This window comes from Octodon degus, unplaced genomic scaffold, assembly GCF_000260255.1.
Source record: "Octodon degus isolate 3935 unplaced genomic scaffold, OctDeg1.0 scaffold00017, whole genome shotgun sequence".
Taxonomy (NCBI): Eukaryota; Metazoa; Chordata; class Mammalia; order Rodentia; family Octodontidae; genus Octodon; species Octodon degus.
This window is the reverse complement of record NW_004524593.1, coordinates 24,103,768-24,118,593: the sequence shown is the minus strand read 5'-3', so window position 1 is coordinate 24,118,593 and position 14,826 is coordinate 24,103,768. Positions and strand designations below refer to the sequence as shown.

At 42.2% G+C, this 14,826-nt stretch overlaps 1 protein-coding gene across 1 annotated transcript in view; it reads right to left on the bottom strand.

The window, feature by feature from the left end:
- Dnah14 (dynein axonemal heavy chain 14) overlaps positions 1–14,826 on the bottom strand; it is a 394,744-nt gene that overhangs the window by 376,336 nt on the left and 3,582 nt on the right. The window lies entirely within an intron of this gene.

Here is a 14,826-nt window from a genome sequence, read left to right as displayed (position 1 = left end):
GTGGGGGAGGGGCCGAATGGGGTGGGGCGCGCCGAGGGGCGGGGCGCGGGGAGGGACGCGGGCAGGGGCGTGGGGAGGGGTGGGCGTTTGTGGAAGACAGGCAGTCTACCTCAGGTCCTGCTGGCCATGAGGGTGGCAGGAGCCGCACAGAAGGGCACATATTTTTGGCTCTGCGATTTGGTGGCTGAAACAGGACAACAGGGGTGCTCCTGTGAGGAAGACCAGGCTCCAAAATTTCATTGGCGACACTGAGTCCTGGGGACAATAACAGGTGACCAGGGATCTGTGTGTACTACTGCGCTCTTCTCCGTCCGCAGTTGAGGACACAGGACTGCCGTGATCCCACTGCGAATTAAACAACATAAGAACTATTCTCTTTTCCAAACAGAAAATACCCTTGAACTTCACACATCTTCTGTCAACCTGTGAATGCCTGCAATACATTCCTCTGGGGAAAAAAGATTCCCCTAAGGATTTCATACAAATGCACATTTTTCATCTCATAGGATGATATAACATCTTCAAACATGCAAGATTTGGGAAAACTATCACCGTTGAGCCTGTCTTGTAAAATGTGCAGGGAGAAGCACACACGCCTCAAACTGGAGCAGAGGTGAGAGCTGTGGAAAACCTGTGTGTGCAGAAACCCTAAAGAACTCCTAAGGGGAGCGAGGGAGACAACTGCGCTTGGGAGCGTAAGGGTTTTGGTTTCCACAGCTTTGTGAGACTCAGTCTTGGAGTCTCATAGTCAACACCGGTAAATAAAACAATGGGAGTTCAGTACAGGGCAGGATAGCACCCACTGATGGAGCATTTTTCCACTTGGAGCTCTGCACAAAGTCAGTGACAGTCCCAGGTTGCATGCCAGCACCCATAAATATAACAGATATTAAAATACAAACACTGACAATTAGAGTAGAAAGTATCAACGAAGCCCATGCTGTTCATTTTGCAAAGATGTCAATAGCTGTATCCAAATGCATAGCTCACAATGAGACATTGAACTGAATTGCTGCTCCTCTGCAACTGAAATAGTGTGTGAAGAAAAACACACTGTGTGTTTGTGCAAATGCATTTGAAACAATAGGAAAAGCTGAAGATAAAAGATCAGTGACATTGATTTGAGTAGGTTGGCTTTGCTCAGCATCCTGGGTTAAATGTGATGTCAACCCAACTGGGTGAGGAACTGTGAAAAGGCAGCTGATGGTGGGCTGCCAGACTGACCAGTGGACCATCCTTCAGGGTTCCTGGCCTCTGTTGTTGGGGCGGGCCCAGTTGGCTGCCCTGTCCCACTGCCAACACCCAGCGGCTTGGTGTTCTTGCCTCACAGCCAAATGTGCCTTGACTGAGAGAAAGCCAAAACAAACTGTTCCTACCTTAAGTTGTGTTCGGGCCCAGCTGTGAAATGCTGACTCAACTCACAGACTCTTTTTCCTAACTAACCCTAAGAAGCACTTCCATATTTATTCAGGAGTATCTTATTATATATTATCATATGATCAGCAGAAAAGAAATAGAGATGGGGGAAATGGAAGATAAGTTAACCATAGATGATAGAGTGATACATCTGGCATAAAATCAAGAGTTTGGAAGAAGTGAGAAGATGGGGAATATAATGAGTTTTGTAGACACTAATATTGATCCTTATAGAGCCTAACAGTTCTGATCACAACAAACACATACCTAGTATGAGTGCGCATGTGCATGTGAAGATGCATGCGTGCACACCCAACAGAGTTCAGGGCAAAGAATAGTATCATGGCATTGACATCACTTCAGTTGGAAATAATTATACTAAGAATGTGCTTTTTTAAAACTGCAGTACAGACATTCCTTGTTTAACAACAGAGTTCTGTTCCTGTAAGTTTTTTTTTTAATTTAGAAATTTATTGTTTAATCCACAAGCTTCATATAGCTTTAGTTTAAAAAAAAAAAACAAAACAGTGAAACCAAGACCCTATGTCAAAGTTCAGGCCCTTCTTCCGCTTCCAAATACAAGAGCTCTGAACATTATATATCTGAATTGAAAGAGTAAGACAAAAATATGAATGGAGCCATGACATTTCAGAAAACAAAGATTTCATATAACTGAAGGATGTATCCTTCCTTCCTGGGACAACTTAACTGCCTTTACAAGCAGGGGGAAAGGGGCAGGGGGAGTTGGTGACAAGGGAGGGAGGAGAGAAAAGAAACCCAGAACAGAGTAGAATCCAGTTCCAGTGTTCTGAATCAACGTGTCACACATCCATGTAAGCCTGGTGTCCCAGAAAATAAGCTTTCATTTTTCTGTCTCAACCTGGAGCTCAAATCCTGATTCCTTTCAGCAGCGATTCCACAGGCCAAAGGGAAGATTGTGGCACTGGAACATCCACTTACGCTTCTGTGATACTCCACCAGGGGTCTGATTCTGTACAACATTCCCCCCTAGGACTGTGGGGACACTTGAGCCTTCCACATGGATCGCAGAGCCTTTTCCCTCAGGCGCTTCTCTAAGTCATCCAGGTTGTCTTCAGCTTCACTCTCAGTCTCCTTCTTGGGCTCTGGGGCTGCCTCAGGTTCTTCCTGTGCTGATGTGGTTGTGGCAGCAGCAACGGCCACAGGAGTGGCAGGAGCCGCAGCGGTTGCAGCCACAGCCTTTTCCTTCTTGTGTTTTTTGTGCCTGTGAGTAAGTTGTTAACGAATTGGTCACCACATGAGGAATTATATATAGGATTGTCTCAGTTACTTTTCTCTCATTGCTGGGACGAAGTACTTGACACCCAAAATTAGGGAAGAAAAGGCTTACTTAGCTCACAGTTTGTGGAGGTTTCAGTCCATAGTCAGCTGGGTCCAAGACAGTGTCATGTGTCAGAGGGCAACAGTTTATGGTGGTGGAAAACAGCAAAACAGCAAGAGCAAAAGGGAGGGATAGTAGTAACAAAATGGCCACAGGGAGCAAGTCTGTCTCCCTTGGGTTACATTCAGGCTATCTGCTCCAGGCCAGGTAGTGCTCCCATAATCCCAGCAGCATTCACAACCATAATCCCAGCACTGAATCATATAAATTAATCACAAACTCTAGAAGTCCTCCCCAGTAACTAGACGCAAACCATAACATTCCACTCCTAGCCCCCCAAAGACTCATGTACATGCCTCTGTGAAAAAGGCATTTAGTCCATTTCTAAGAGTGGCCAAAGCCCTAACAGTTTCACCATTGCTGAAAAGTCCGAGTTCCAAGTGAGCTGTGAGCCCCTGTACAAATGAAAAGTTAAATACTTCCAACATTCAATAGCACAAGATAAATATTACCATTCCAAAAGGTACAAATGTCAGGATTGGGACCAAAGCAAGTCCAAAACCCAAAAGGACCAAACATTAAGTTTGTAACTGTAGTTACATGTGGAACATCTAAAGCAATCAGTGGCACATTATGAGCTTCATGTGGCTCTGCCCCTGTGGCACTCTTGGTGGTAGCTCCCATGGCTTCTCTCTTAGGCTGGCTTTGCTCCTTCCTTGCAATTTCCCTTAGAAGATCCATATTCCTGGCTTTTCCAAACTTCTGGGGTTTCCACTGCATGTTAAGCTTCTCACTCTTTGTTTCACATGCTGCCTTTTCAGGTTCACACTGCCTGGCCTCCCAGGCCTTATGAAATTGTGGTGGAAGCCTTCTTAACCTCAGAACTCTTGCATTCTGCAAGTATCTAAAACCAACAACATGTGGATGATGCTAAGGTCTGCTGCTAGCTGGAGCAATAGCCAGGCTTTCTTCTGTCCTGGCTATAGGGGTTGAGTATTTAGATCACTGAACACTCTGAACCTGATTCTCAGGAACACATTCTCTGTGCTGCTGCCATTATAGAACATGGTGTTCTGTGGCTTTCTTCTCAAGGCAAAGTCCTTCACCCTTGCAGTTCTGAGGCTGCAAAGGGCGGAGACATACCACCTCCTCTGATGTCCTTAGGCTGTGTTTTCTGTTCTCTTGTTCCTTCTCAGCTATGGAGATCCTCTCAGCTCTATTTTTGCAGTCCACAGCTTTATTGGTGCTTCCTTTCTGGCCTAATTCACATTTTAAGTCATCCTGCTGGGCTCTTTGCTCTTGATTCTCAACATATATCTGACTAAAAGCCCCCAACAATAGCCATGCCACTGCTTTAACATTTGACTTCCTTGAAATTTCATTTCTAAGATTAAGCAGTCTGCCACTCTTAATCTCAGTCTCAGGCAAAAATCTCAACATGAGCAAAATGCAGACAAACTTTCTGCCAAGCCAAAACACACATCGTCTAGAGTCCAACAACCAATGTAGTTCTGCTTCCCAGAAGAAACCTCCCCAGCCTAGTCTTTAAAAGCAGGCTTTCTATTAGCCTTCTGGTCTTCTGAGCACTGACCAGAATCTCCCATACAGAACATCTGAAGCTGTTCCAACACTTCTCTTGTAGGTAACATCTGTGAACCTTTCCCATCTCTTCCCATAAGCCATTCCCAAAGGTTTGTAATCCACATGATCAGGTAGTCATAGTAATGACCCCCCTTCTCTGGTACCAAATTCTGTCTTAGTTATTCTCTCATTTCTGGGAAAAATACCTGGCACCCAAAATGAAGGAATGAATAGTTTATGTAGCTCACATTTAGTGGCAGTTTCAGTCCATACTCAGTTCGCTTCAAGACACAGTGGCACATGATACAAAGCAACCATTCATGGCAGCAGCAAAGAGCAAAAGCAAGAGCAAATGGGAGGAACAGGAGTAATGGCAACAGAGATCAAGTCTGTCTCCCTTATGGTGTATTCAGGCTTTCTGCCCCAGGCCAGATGTAGCACTTACACCTGTAATCCTAGTGGCACTTACACCCATAATCCCAATAGCACTCATACCCATAATCACAGCACTGGATCATGAATTAATCACAAACTCTAGGAGTCTGCCCCATAACTGCATGAGGCTTTTGGGGGACAACTAGACACAGCCATAGCAAGGATGTACATTACAATATTTCAGAATAGAGAAATTGTCAAAGTAATGTCCAACTTGATTACTTTGATTTAATGTGCCTCTAACTTGCAGTACTGAAATATATAACAGAAAACAGAACTATGTACTATACAGCACAATCAGCAAAAATTACAGTACCATACAAACAAGGTATACTATACAAAAGGACATTGAGGCTCTATAAACAAGAACAGAACTCTAACAATAAAAATCAGGTCACAGGGCTGAGCAGAGGGCCCTAAGTCTGAATAGCACACTTCTTTCAGAAATCCAAACAGTCTTCAAATACATGGTCATTAAGAGATAACTGTCTGTGCTGAGAATGGAGCTCGGAACCCTGCACTCATTGGCATCCTCACCGGTTGTTTCTATTTTGAGACAGAATCTAGGTTTCCCAGGGTGAGCTCAACATGATCTTCCTGCTGTAGCCTCCCATAGTTATAAACTTACTGGTGTGTGCCACCATACCCAGCTAAGACTGGGATTCTTAAGGCCAGCCAAATAGCTCAGTGGATTAAAGCACCTGCTTAGGCAGACGCAGTGGCTGGGGTTCGATCCCTGGCCTGCCATGCCAGCCCCGCCCACAAGGTATGCTGAAATGGCAATTGAGACTGGGAGTGGTGGTGCACACCTATAATCCCAGCTCTTGGGAGGCTGAACACTGGTAGATCACCATAAGTCTGATCTATGTAGTGAGACCCTGTAGATCCTTACTAAATACAAAAAGTGGGGGGTAGATTCTTGATAATAAAAATAAATCCCAAAATATGTTTTTAAATTTTATTTATTTATGTGTGTGTGTGTGTGTGTGTGTGGCCAGCTCAGCCCACCAAGGGGAGGGGCTGGCTGGCATGTGGTGCTGGGGGATTGAACTGTGGTCCCTGTGCTTTGCTAAGCTTTTTCTAAGTAGGTGCTTTAGACCACTGAGCCATCTCACCAGCCCCCAAAATATTTTAATATTTTAATTTACTAAGAAAGGTTAAACACTAATCTAGAATCCTATAGCTGGTAAAAACTATTCAAAAATGAAGGGGGGCTGGAGTACAGCTCCCCATTAGGTGATTGTCTAGATGCAGGAGCCTTTGAGTTCTATCCTCAGAAATGTAAAAATAAAACTACAAGAGGCAGAGGAGCAGAGGGGGAGGGGAAATAGGCACAATAAAAAAATTCAGCCAATAGATCAAAACACATAAAAGGAATTCTAGCAAACTTTAAGAATTATGACCCCGAGTGTGAGATCTAAGATGCAAGGAAGAATTCTGAGCAAAGAAAGCAATGATTGTGAAGACAAAATGCTGAAACAATAGTTATTTTTGTGATATTAAAATGAGATGGAATTTAAAATATAAAATGAAAATAGCATAGAATTCAGGATGATCAGGATAAAGTGTTTGGAATATTTTTGTATCATGGGGGGTAGATTAAGGAATTGAGGGGCTGGGGATATAGCTCAGTGATATAAGCACCTGCCTGGCAAGCACAAGGTCCCAAGTTGATCCCTGGTACCAAAAAAAAAAAAAAAAAAAATCAAATTTAAGTTAAATATATACTTAAAATTCTACAGTAAGCCCTAAAAAACATAGATAAAGCAAATGCACAAACTTCAAGCCACTTAAAGTTCAACACATCAATATTTGATGAAAAATACCTGCTCCATGTTATGCCTAAGATGTTTGATATTTAGACAGATAGTGAGGTTAAGCTCAACAGCCTAGGTTGTATGGTAATAACAATAAACTTCTCTTCTGGGGGGCTAACAGCCTAAATTTGCAGACCAAAATTAGAGAAAAAGGAGGGCCACAAGGAAAGCCAACATTTTGGCCCTAGCCTTCCAAGGTCAATTAAGACTCAGGACATATGCAAACTTGTACTGTAACATCATGTACTCAGTAGTGTCCCAAGTTTTCTGATCAAGGAGATTATGGGGCCAAAGAGGAAAGTGATCGATGATGTAGAGTGTGCCTAAGGAGAGTCACATGGAGAGAAAACATTCTCTCAGGCTTTCACAGAGAGCACATTGGCCAAGCAATGGCTGTGACTCATCCACTTGGCTGACACTGACAAAAGTTCCGCAATCTGAGGTACAGGATCTCAGGATAAATCCTGAGGGGATTTCACTGACCTTATCAGACCCAAAAGCTACAACTCTTGTTGCATAGCTCTTGCTTTATCTTGGTCTTAACCATATAGCAGAAAAGTACAAAAACAAAGTATAAGAAGTAAAGCCATGCCAGGGAGATGGCTCAGTGGAATAAGCACTTCCCTGGCAAGTGCAAGGGCTGAGTTCAATCCCCGGTTCTGCCAAAAAAAAAAAATCTTATGCCCTCACCACGGGCACCTGCCTTCCTTTTAAGGTACTGTGTGTGATGCATTACTGGCCTGATGGTTTGGAAGGCACATGAACACTTTTAATTGAGAAACATTTTAGAAATGCTTGGCATACTATTGTGATGAAATAGCAATGACTAATATTGCTGTTAAAACAGTGGAATAATAATGGCTTTAACCTTTAAAAAAAAAAAAAAGAAGTAAAGCCATGCTGTTATGTTGAGCTGTAGGGGACTCAGGTCAACAATTTCTGACATTGCCAGTGAAGCAGAAGACCCAATAGTGTTATGGACTACTGGACTCTTTTAAAATATTTTGCTGAGTTTACACACCTATAATATTCAAATGACAGAACTAAACAAAAAAAAAGGGGATACAGGTGAATGTCCATTTTGTATCTGTGTATTCAAAATGGTTAGAATAGATGTATAGTTACATTCTGTTAATGAATAGAGGGATGTGTTCTAATAGTGTTTGTAAATAGGATATCATGTCTGCATCTTGTACAGCAATTAACCACTAGGAAGAATGTATGCAATATGTTAATTATTGAAACTGTCCTACCAGTTTGTTTGAAACTGTCTCATTGCTATTTGTGTCTCAATAAAATTATGGGAAAAAGAAAAAACTTCAAGTCAGTAGTAGGGGGTAGAGAGTGGAACAAAAATAAATATGGCTAGGCATGATAGTGCCTGTGTAAATTAACACAATATTTCAATGACAATGGAATACCCATCTCTGACAAAACTAAACAAAAAAGGGGGATATAAATGAAGATTTTGTAGTGAAATATATATGAAATAGGATAGATATACAGCTACTTTTAGTTAAATAAGAAGAAAGATTTGTACTAATAGTGTTTAGACAAGATATCATGTCTGCATCTTGTACTATGAATAACTACTACGAAGACAATGATATGTAATGTATTAATTATTGTAAATGTCTTATTAACCTGTTTTGAAACTGTCTCATTGCTATTTCTTTCTCAATAAAATTAATTTTAAAAAGTTAAAAATAAAGAAGATCAGAATAACATGGCACATTAGTTAAGAACATTAGTAAATACAACCAATATAAACAGAATAAATTCTCTAAAAAGAGAAAAAATGTGACACCAAGAGAAAAAAATCTACTGTGTCCTGTTTAAAAGACAAAACAAAAGGATACTAAAAAGATGAAATGAAAAGAAAAAGATAGGCCAGAAAATCTATGGGAGTGGCTGAAGCTGAAGATCAGTTAAGGGCAGCCTCAAGACCACAGCTCCTGAGGCAAGTCACATGAGTAAGCTACTCTAGTCTCAAGAGCACAGCAGGAAGCTAAGTGGATAAGCTAGCAGGTGGAGAGATTTCACGTAATAGTCAACCTCCCAAGTGTATACACAAATGCACTGCAGCCATTGGAGCTCTCTCCTCCCCTCCCTCCGTCCCTCCCTTCCTTCCTTCCTTCCTTCCTTCCTTCCTTCCTTCCTTCCTTCCTTCCTTCCTTCCAGCAGTAGAGAGGGCTCCATATAGCCTTAGTATTCTGTGTTCCAACTCTTGTCCCTTTTTCTCCATCCTCTCACCATCCTCACCCTGGGAACATCAAGAGTTGCACAGGATGCAGTATTTGACATCTAAGCAGGGACCCAGAGAGAAAAAGCATCAGATAACAGGTAAGAGGAGGCTTCTAACTGTGTACACACAAAGAGAGAAATAGGCCAAAAATAAAGAGGCTTAAGAGAGGCAAAACAGACAGACAAACAAACAAACAGGCTCACTAGGGCCAGAAAAAAAAACTGGCTCATTAGAAGCAAAAGAGCAAAATGCACTCACAAGAAACAAAAGGGAGAGAAGTGTATTGATTTAATCATGTTTAATATGAACCAAGTGGGTTCTCACAACAAATGCATATACAAATTTTCCTTCTGTCTCAGTTACCTTTCACTCATTGCTGGGACAAAATACCGGGCACCCAAAATTAAGGAATGAAAGGCTTATTTATCTCATAGTTTGTGGAGGTTTCAGTTCATATTCGGCTGGCTCCAGGGCAGAGGGGCACATGGCAGAGGGCAGCGGTTCATGGCGGCAGAAAACACCAAAGAAAAAGGGAGAAGCAGCAGCTGTGTTTCTACCAAGACTCTCGCCTCCTTACATTACAAGCAGGCTACCCTGGGGCTGGGTGTAGAACTCACACAAAGTCCGTGCCTTCCTCTGGCACAGATGAAAACGTTTACAAAGTAAGAATCCTGGCTCCCTGCTGAGTCACTTAATTAAACTTCTAAACTTCTCAAGTTGACACAATGCATGAACCTCTACACCTATTATGAATTCATGTACTTTTCTTTTGTGGACCTATATCAGATAGTGTCTCAATGGTCATGTCCTGTTGAGATGACCACAGAGGATTCTGCTCAGAGCACTGTTTTAAAACAATCCAAGCAGAGAGGGAACCAATAAGGCTATAGTCCTACCTATAAAGCTTGAACCCTCCAGCTTGGCGCAATCGGATAAGGAATGAATGGTAGAGGACAAAAACACCTTTCCCCAGTAGAAGAGAGTTTTGCTTCAGCTTCATTTTCACAGCGGCCCAAGGTAGAATTTATTTTATTTTTTGTATTTTAGGGAAGAGTCTACAGGGTGTTCAGGGTCTCACTACTAGATCAGACTCATAGTGATCTGCCTGTTTACAGCCTCCCAAGAGCTGGGATTACAGGCACACACCACCACGCCCAGTCTCAATTGCTGTCTCAGCACAGGGGATTAGAACCCCCAGCCCCTGTGCCTGCTTTTGGGTGCTTTAATCCACTGAGCTATTTGGCCAGCCCTTTGCCCAAGGTAAAACTGACAACATTAATTTCATTACAAGCTACAGTTTCCACCTCTTCAGCTCAGAGACATTTTGCTGCATCACAGGTTGAAATTTCCACCTCTCTGGGAATAGAATCATCCTCTCTCCCTTGCAATTGTCATTGAAGCCAGATGGGCAGGGGAGTCCAATTGCAACATATCTATGCTGTTGTTGAACTCCAAACCCCTAATAACCCAGGACAAGTCAGACATCTTCATGAAGCTGTACCTTTTAAGTCCCTAAAAGAATTAAAACAAGGTACCACTACCTACAGCACCATAGTCCCTTTTACCTTAGGTTTAGTAGAATTTATATGACCCTAGTTAATTGGAAAGGAACAGCTAAAGCATGTTTTAGTCTGTGTGATTGTTTGTGGTAAAGGAAACATTTTTTGAATTGTCCATGGATCGGGCCATCCACAATGCTGTTCACAACATAGCCATTATGAAAGATATATTAACTGGAGAAGGTGCCTTCGTTGCCACAATCAACTAACTTTTGAACTGCACATATGTAAATGAGTTAAAATAGCTTCCACAAGGGCTTGGAGGGAACATCCTTCAAAGTGTGAGGCATCCTTTAACCTGACCTCTATCCACTAGAGTCCTGATGAATATTTTCAAGATTTTGTAGTACAGGAGTCAGCTCAGTGGAATAAGCACTTCCCTGGCAAGTACAGGGCCTGAGTTCAATCCCCAGTTCTGGAAAAAAAAATTGTAGTATACCTATTTCAGGCTAGTGAGAGGATTATCAATAATTTAGAGACTAACAAATTAATTGTTCAACAACTGGTCTCTAAAAACAAATAATAATTGATGTAAAGAGGTATTACAAGTCCATAAAAAATGGACTACACTGTCTGAGATGACTCAGATTTGTGTAGACATTGTCCCCTCCTATGTACAATGGCCTGGCTTGACAGCAGCTGTCACTTGAGATATTCATCCACAGGCTAGATGGAAAGAAAGCAATAAAGTAACTTGTTTCAGCTTGGAGGCAGGAGACATTTGCCCGACATTCCTGTGCTGCATGAGTGGAGCAGCACAGCCATCATTCATCCCTTCAACAAAACCTGCTAGTATCTGTACAAAATGTAGATGAGATAAACATGGGATGCATGAGTGTAGATCCAAAACTGATGTGGAAGACTGACTTGTTCCAATAAACTTCCAGCAAGGCCTGCTCTAGACCACCCAAGCAGTGGGGGTGCTTTCCCTAATACTTCACCAACCCCATCCTCCACCACCAAGCACATTTCTGACCTCTGGCAAGAAATAAAAGACAGTGGAGGCTTGGACCTCAGTCCTTCCTCCAGAGTTGTATTAACTCCTGAAATGGGACCCAATATTCCTACTGGAGTCTGTGGACCTTTACCTCAAGGACCAGTGGGACTCCTGCTAGGCTGCAGTAGTTTCACTTTAAATGGTCTCCAGGTTTTGCTTGGTGTCATTGATGCTGATTATTTAGAGGAAATCAAAGGTATGGTTCAAACTACTCAACACACTTTTCACATAACTCCAGACTCTTGTATCACTCAATTGGACATTCTTCCTTTGACAAAAAGTGGAAAATCTATAAATAAGGAAAGGGGATACAAGGGTTTCGGGTCTTCAGATTTTTTTTAGTTCAATTAATTAAGTGGGATCTTCCTGAGAAGAAATTTATTATTGAGAGAAAAACATTCAAAGGGCTTGTAGACACAGACACAGATGTTTAAGTTACTGCCCAACACTATTGGCCTATGGCATGGTCACTGGATGTAGCAACTACAGATCTGTAGGGGATGGGCAGTGTTCTTTGCTCTAGAAGTGCAAAACTGTTAAATTGAGGGATTCAGAAGGCCACTGGGACCTTTAAACATTACCTCCTCCCTCGTATGCCAGTTAATGTATGGGGTTGTGATGTATTACAGGATAGGGGCATATTTGAAAAGCCCTCTTTAGTGGCTCATTAGATGTTGTATCAAGGTTTCATTCCCATTCAGGGGCTTGGGAAAAATAATCAGGGAAGGAGAGAATCTCTTCCAGTTATCCCTAAAATTGATCACTTTGACATAGGCTACTTGCCTTCATATTTTCAGGAGGCTCTTTGATTTCTTCTCTGATCACACAGATGGCATCCAAGATAACCTGAATATCCAGTGACCTTGTTTGGGTTGATCAGTGGCCTCTCACTCAGGAGAAGCTTACCATAGCCCACATATTGGTTAATGAACAGATGCTAGTGGGGCACTTTGAATCTTCCATTAGCCCTTGGAATACTCTAATTGTTGTAATAAAAAAGTCAGAAAGGTGGGGAGTACTACAGGGTTTGCAAAGAGAAACTTAGAACCTATAGGATCACTTCAACCAGGATTGCCCAGTCTGATAGCTATTCCTTTATATTTTTCCCATGTGGTGATTGATTTAAAAGACTGCTTTTTTACAATCCCTCTCCATCCTCAAGATAAAAAATGTTTCACCTTTAGTTTACTCTCCATTAACCATCAGGTCCTAGTACCATTTCCAATGGCATTGTCTACCACAAGGAATGGCAAGTAGTCCAGCCTTATGTCAAGAGTTTGAGGCTGCAGTCATTTTATCAGTCAGGCTCTTCCATCTGCTTATCTTCTTCATTACATGGATGACATTCTTTTAGCATACACCGCCTCATCCACCTTACATCAGATATTTCTCAAAGTGGATGATGCCCTTCATAATGCAAGCCTAGGAGTGTTGCCCCAAAAGATGCAAACTATGGTACCTTATTCATATTTGGGTCACCTTATCCAACAGAGACATATTGTGCCCAAAACTGTTTAGATCCAGGTTACTCATCTTGCAATTATAACTGATTTTTCAGACTGCACTTGGTAAAATTAATTGGCTCTGTCCAGCTCTTAAGCTACCAACTCATGATTTAGGCCCCTCTTTTGACATTCTTAAGGGGAACCTGGCTTCCACCTCCCTAAGAGCACTTACATCAGAAGCTAAAAACTCCTTGGGTAAAGTTAATCTGGCTCTCTCTAATGTTCAGTTTTTTAGAGTTGAGCTGTCTTCACCAATATTTGTAATTATTTTCTAAACTAGACATATGCCCGCTGTGGTCCTTTCACAGTCTCAGGGCCCTCTTATAGTCACATATGTATATACTACACATAAAACTATTATTTCCTTTTATATCCTTTGGCAGTACTGGTGACACATAGATCAATGTGTGCTATTCCACTTTTTGGATTTAAAGTGAAAAATATCACCATTCCTTTCTTTCTTTTCAAAAATAGTGGTTGTGACAATTCTCATCCTCTTGGCAAACTGCATTAGCTAACTTCTCTGTTGTTGCTAATTGTCATTATCCTCCATATAGATTAATTCAATTTGCTTCTCTCAGACCCTTTGTCTTTCCTTCAAAAATAAGCTCAGTTCCTATAGCTGGAGGTGTCTCTGTTTTCACAGATGGCTCCTTTTTGTGCAGGGGAAGTTATGTTATGGCCTCCTCCTCCCAAATACAGGATACAAATTTTTCTCCTGCACAAAAGACTGAATTTCAGGCTGTTATATGGGCCTTAAAGATTATTCATGCACTTCAATTAACCATTTTTTTCAGATAATGCTTATGTTTGCAATGTGATGCACTACATTGAAACAACAACCATTCACAATAATCAGGAAGATCTTTTTTATTTGTTTCACACTCTCCAATTTGCCATTCAGCCATGCCATGTCCTCTGTTTTAACAGACTTCTACCTTCTCATTCCCAGTTGTCAGGGCTTCTTATTAAGGAAAATGCTACTACACAGGGATTGCTAGCTACTGGCACTACTGCTGCACCATAGGACATTTCAAACAAACATCTAAGCTAATCAGGCCAGGTGCTTTCCTACAAAAAACAAAAAACGGAAAAAAGATAAGGACAGATTTCCACAACCCAATTTAAGCACTTGACTTGCCAGGTATACAATACATGCAACTCAGGAAGAGGAGAATATGTGTATTTTTAAGCCTTAGGTGTATAGTTTGAAATTCTGCTACTGCTAAATCAGTGTATCCAACTTTTTATACAGCCCAACTCCATGACACAATGAAGTGGTGGAGAATGGGCGCCAGGCTTCCTATAGGGACACCAAGGATGCAAATCCCCCGCCCCCATATTCTAGACTTTAACCCCCCACTGGGTGCTTCCGTGCCTGACATAGTGTAGCACTGTGTTCACAGATGCTGTACCATGTTGTTGATGAGAGTGGCTCTCAGCAGCCACAGGTTTATCTTAATGTTTCTGCTCTGCCTTTGGTCAGAGCAGCAGACGTAGAAGCTGCATGCCTAGAGCCTACCCAGCTCTGCATGCAGGGCCTGTGTGTATGTTGGGAATGAGGCACACGTGCATGTCCTGGAATTTATCCTGTAATGTAAGTGCAATGCCTTCTATTAAAGTCTTCAGTACAATTCAGTGCATGAACTTTGCAGAGCAGTTGCACCTAGCTGTGAAATCACATGGCCTCCCAACACAGCTGGCTCTCTGTGCCTGCTGATATGGAGCCTAAGTGTACAGCCCTACATGGCCTGAGACCAGGATGCCCAGGAGTAAAGCTTTACTCTCCCTGTGCTGGCTCCTCCACTGGGTGCCCTAAAGGGTCTATACCTGGACTGACACCAACAGGACAAGGCTGTGCTCTGAGGTCCTCATCACCTGAACAGGACAAGGCTGTGCTCTGAGGTCCTC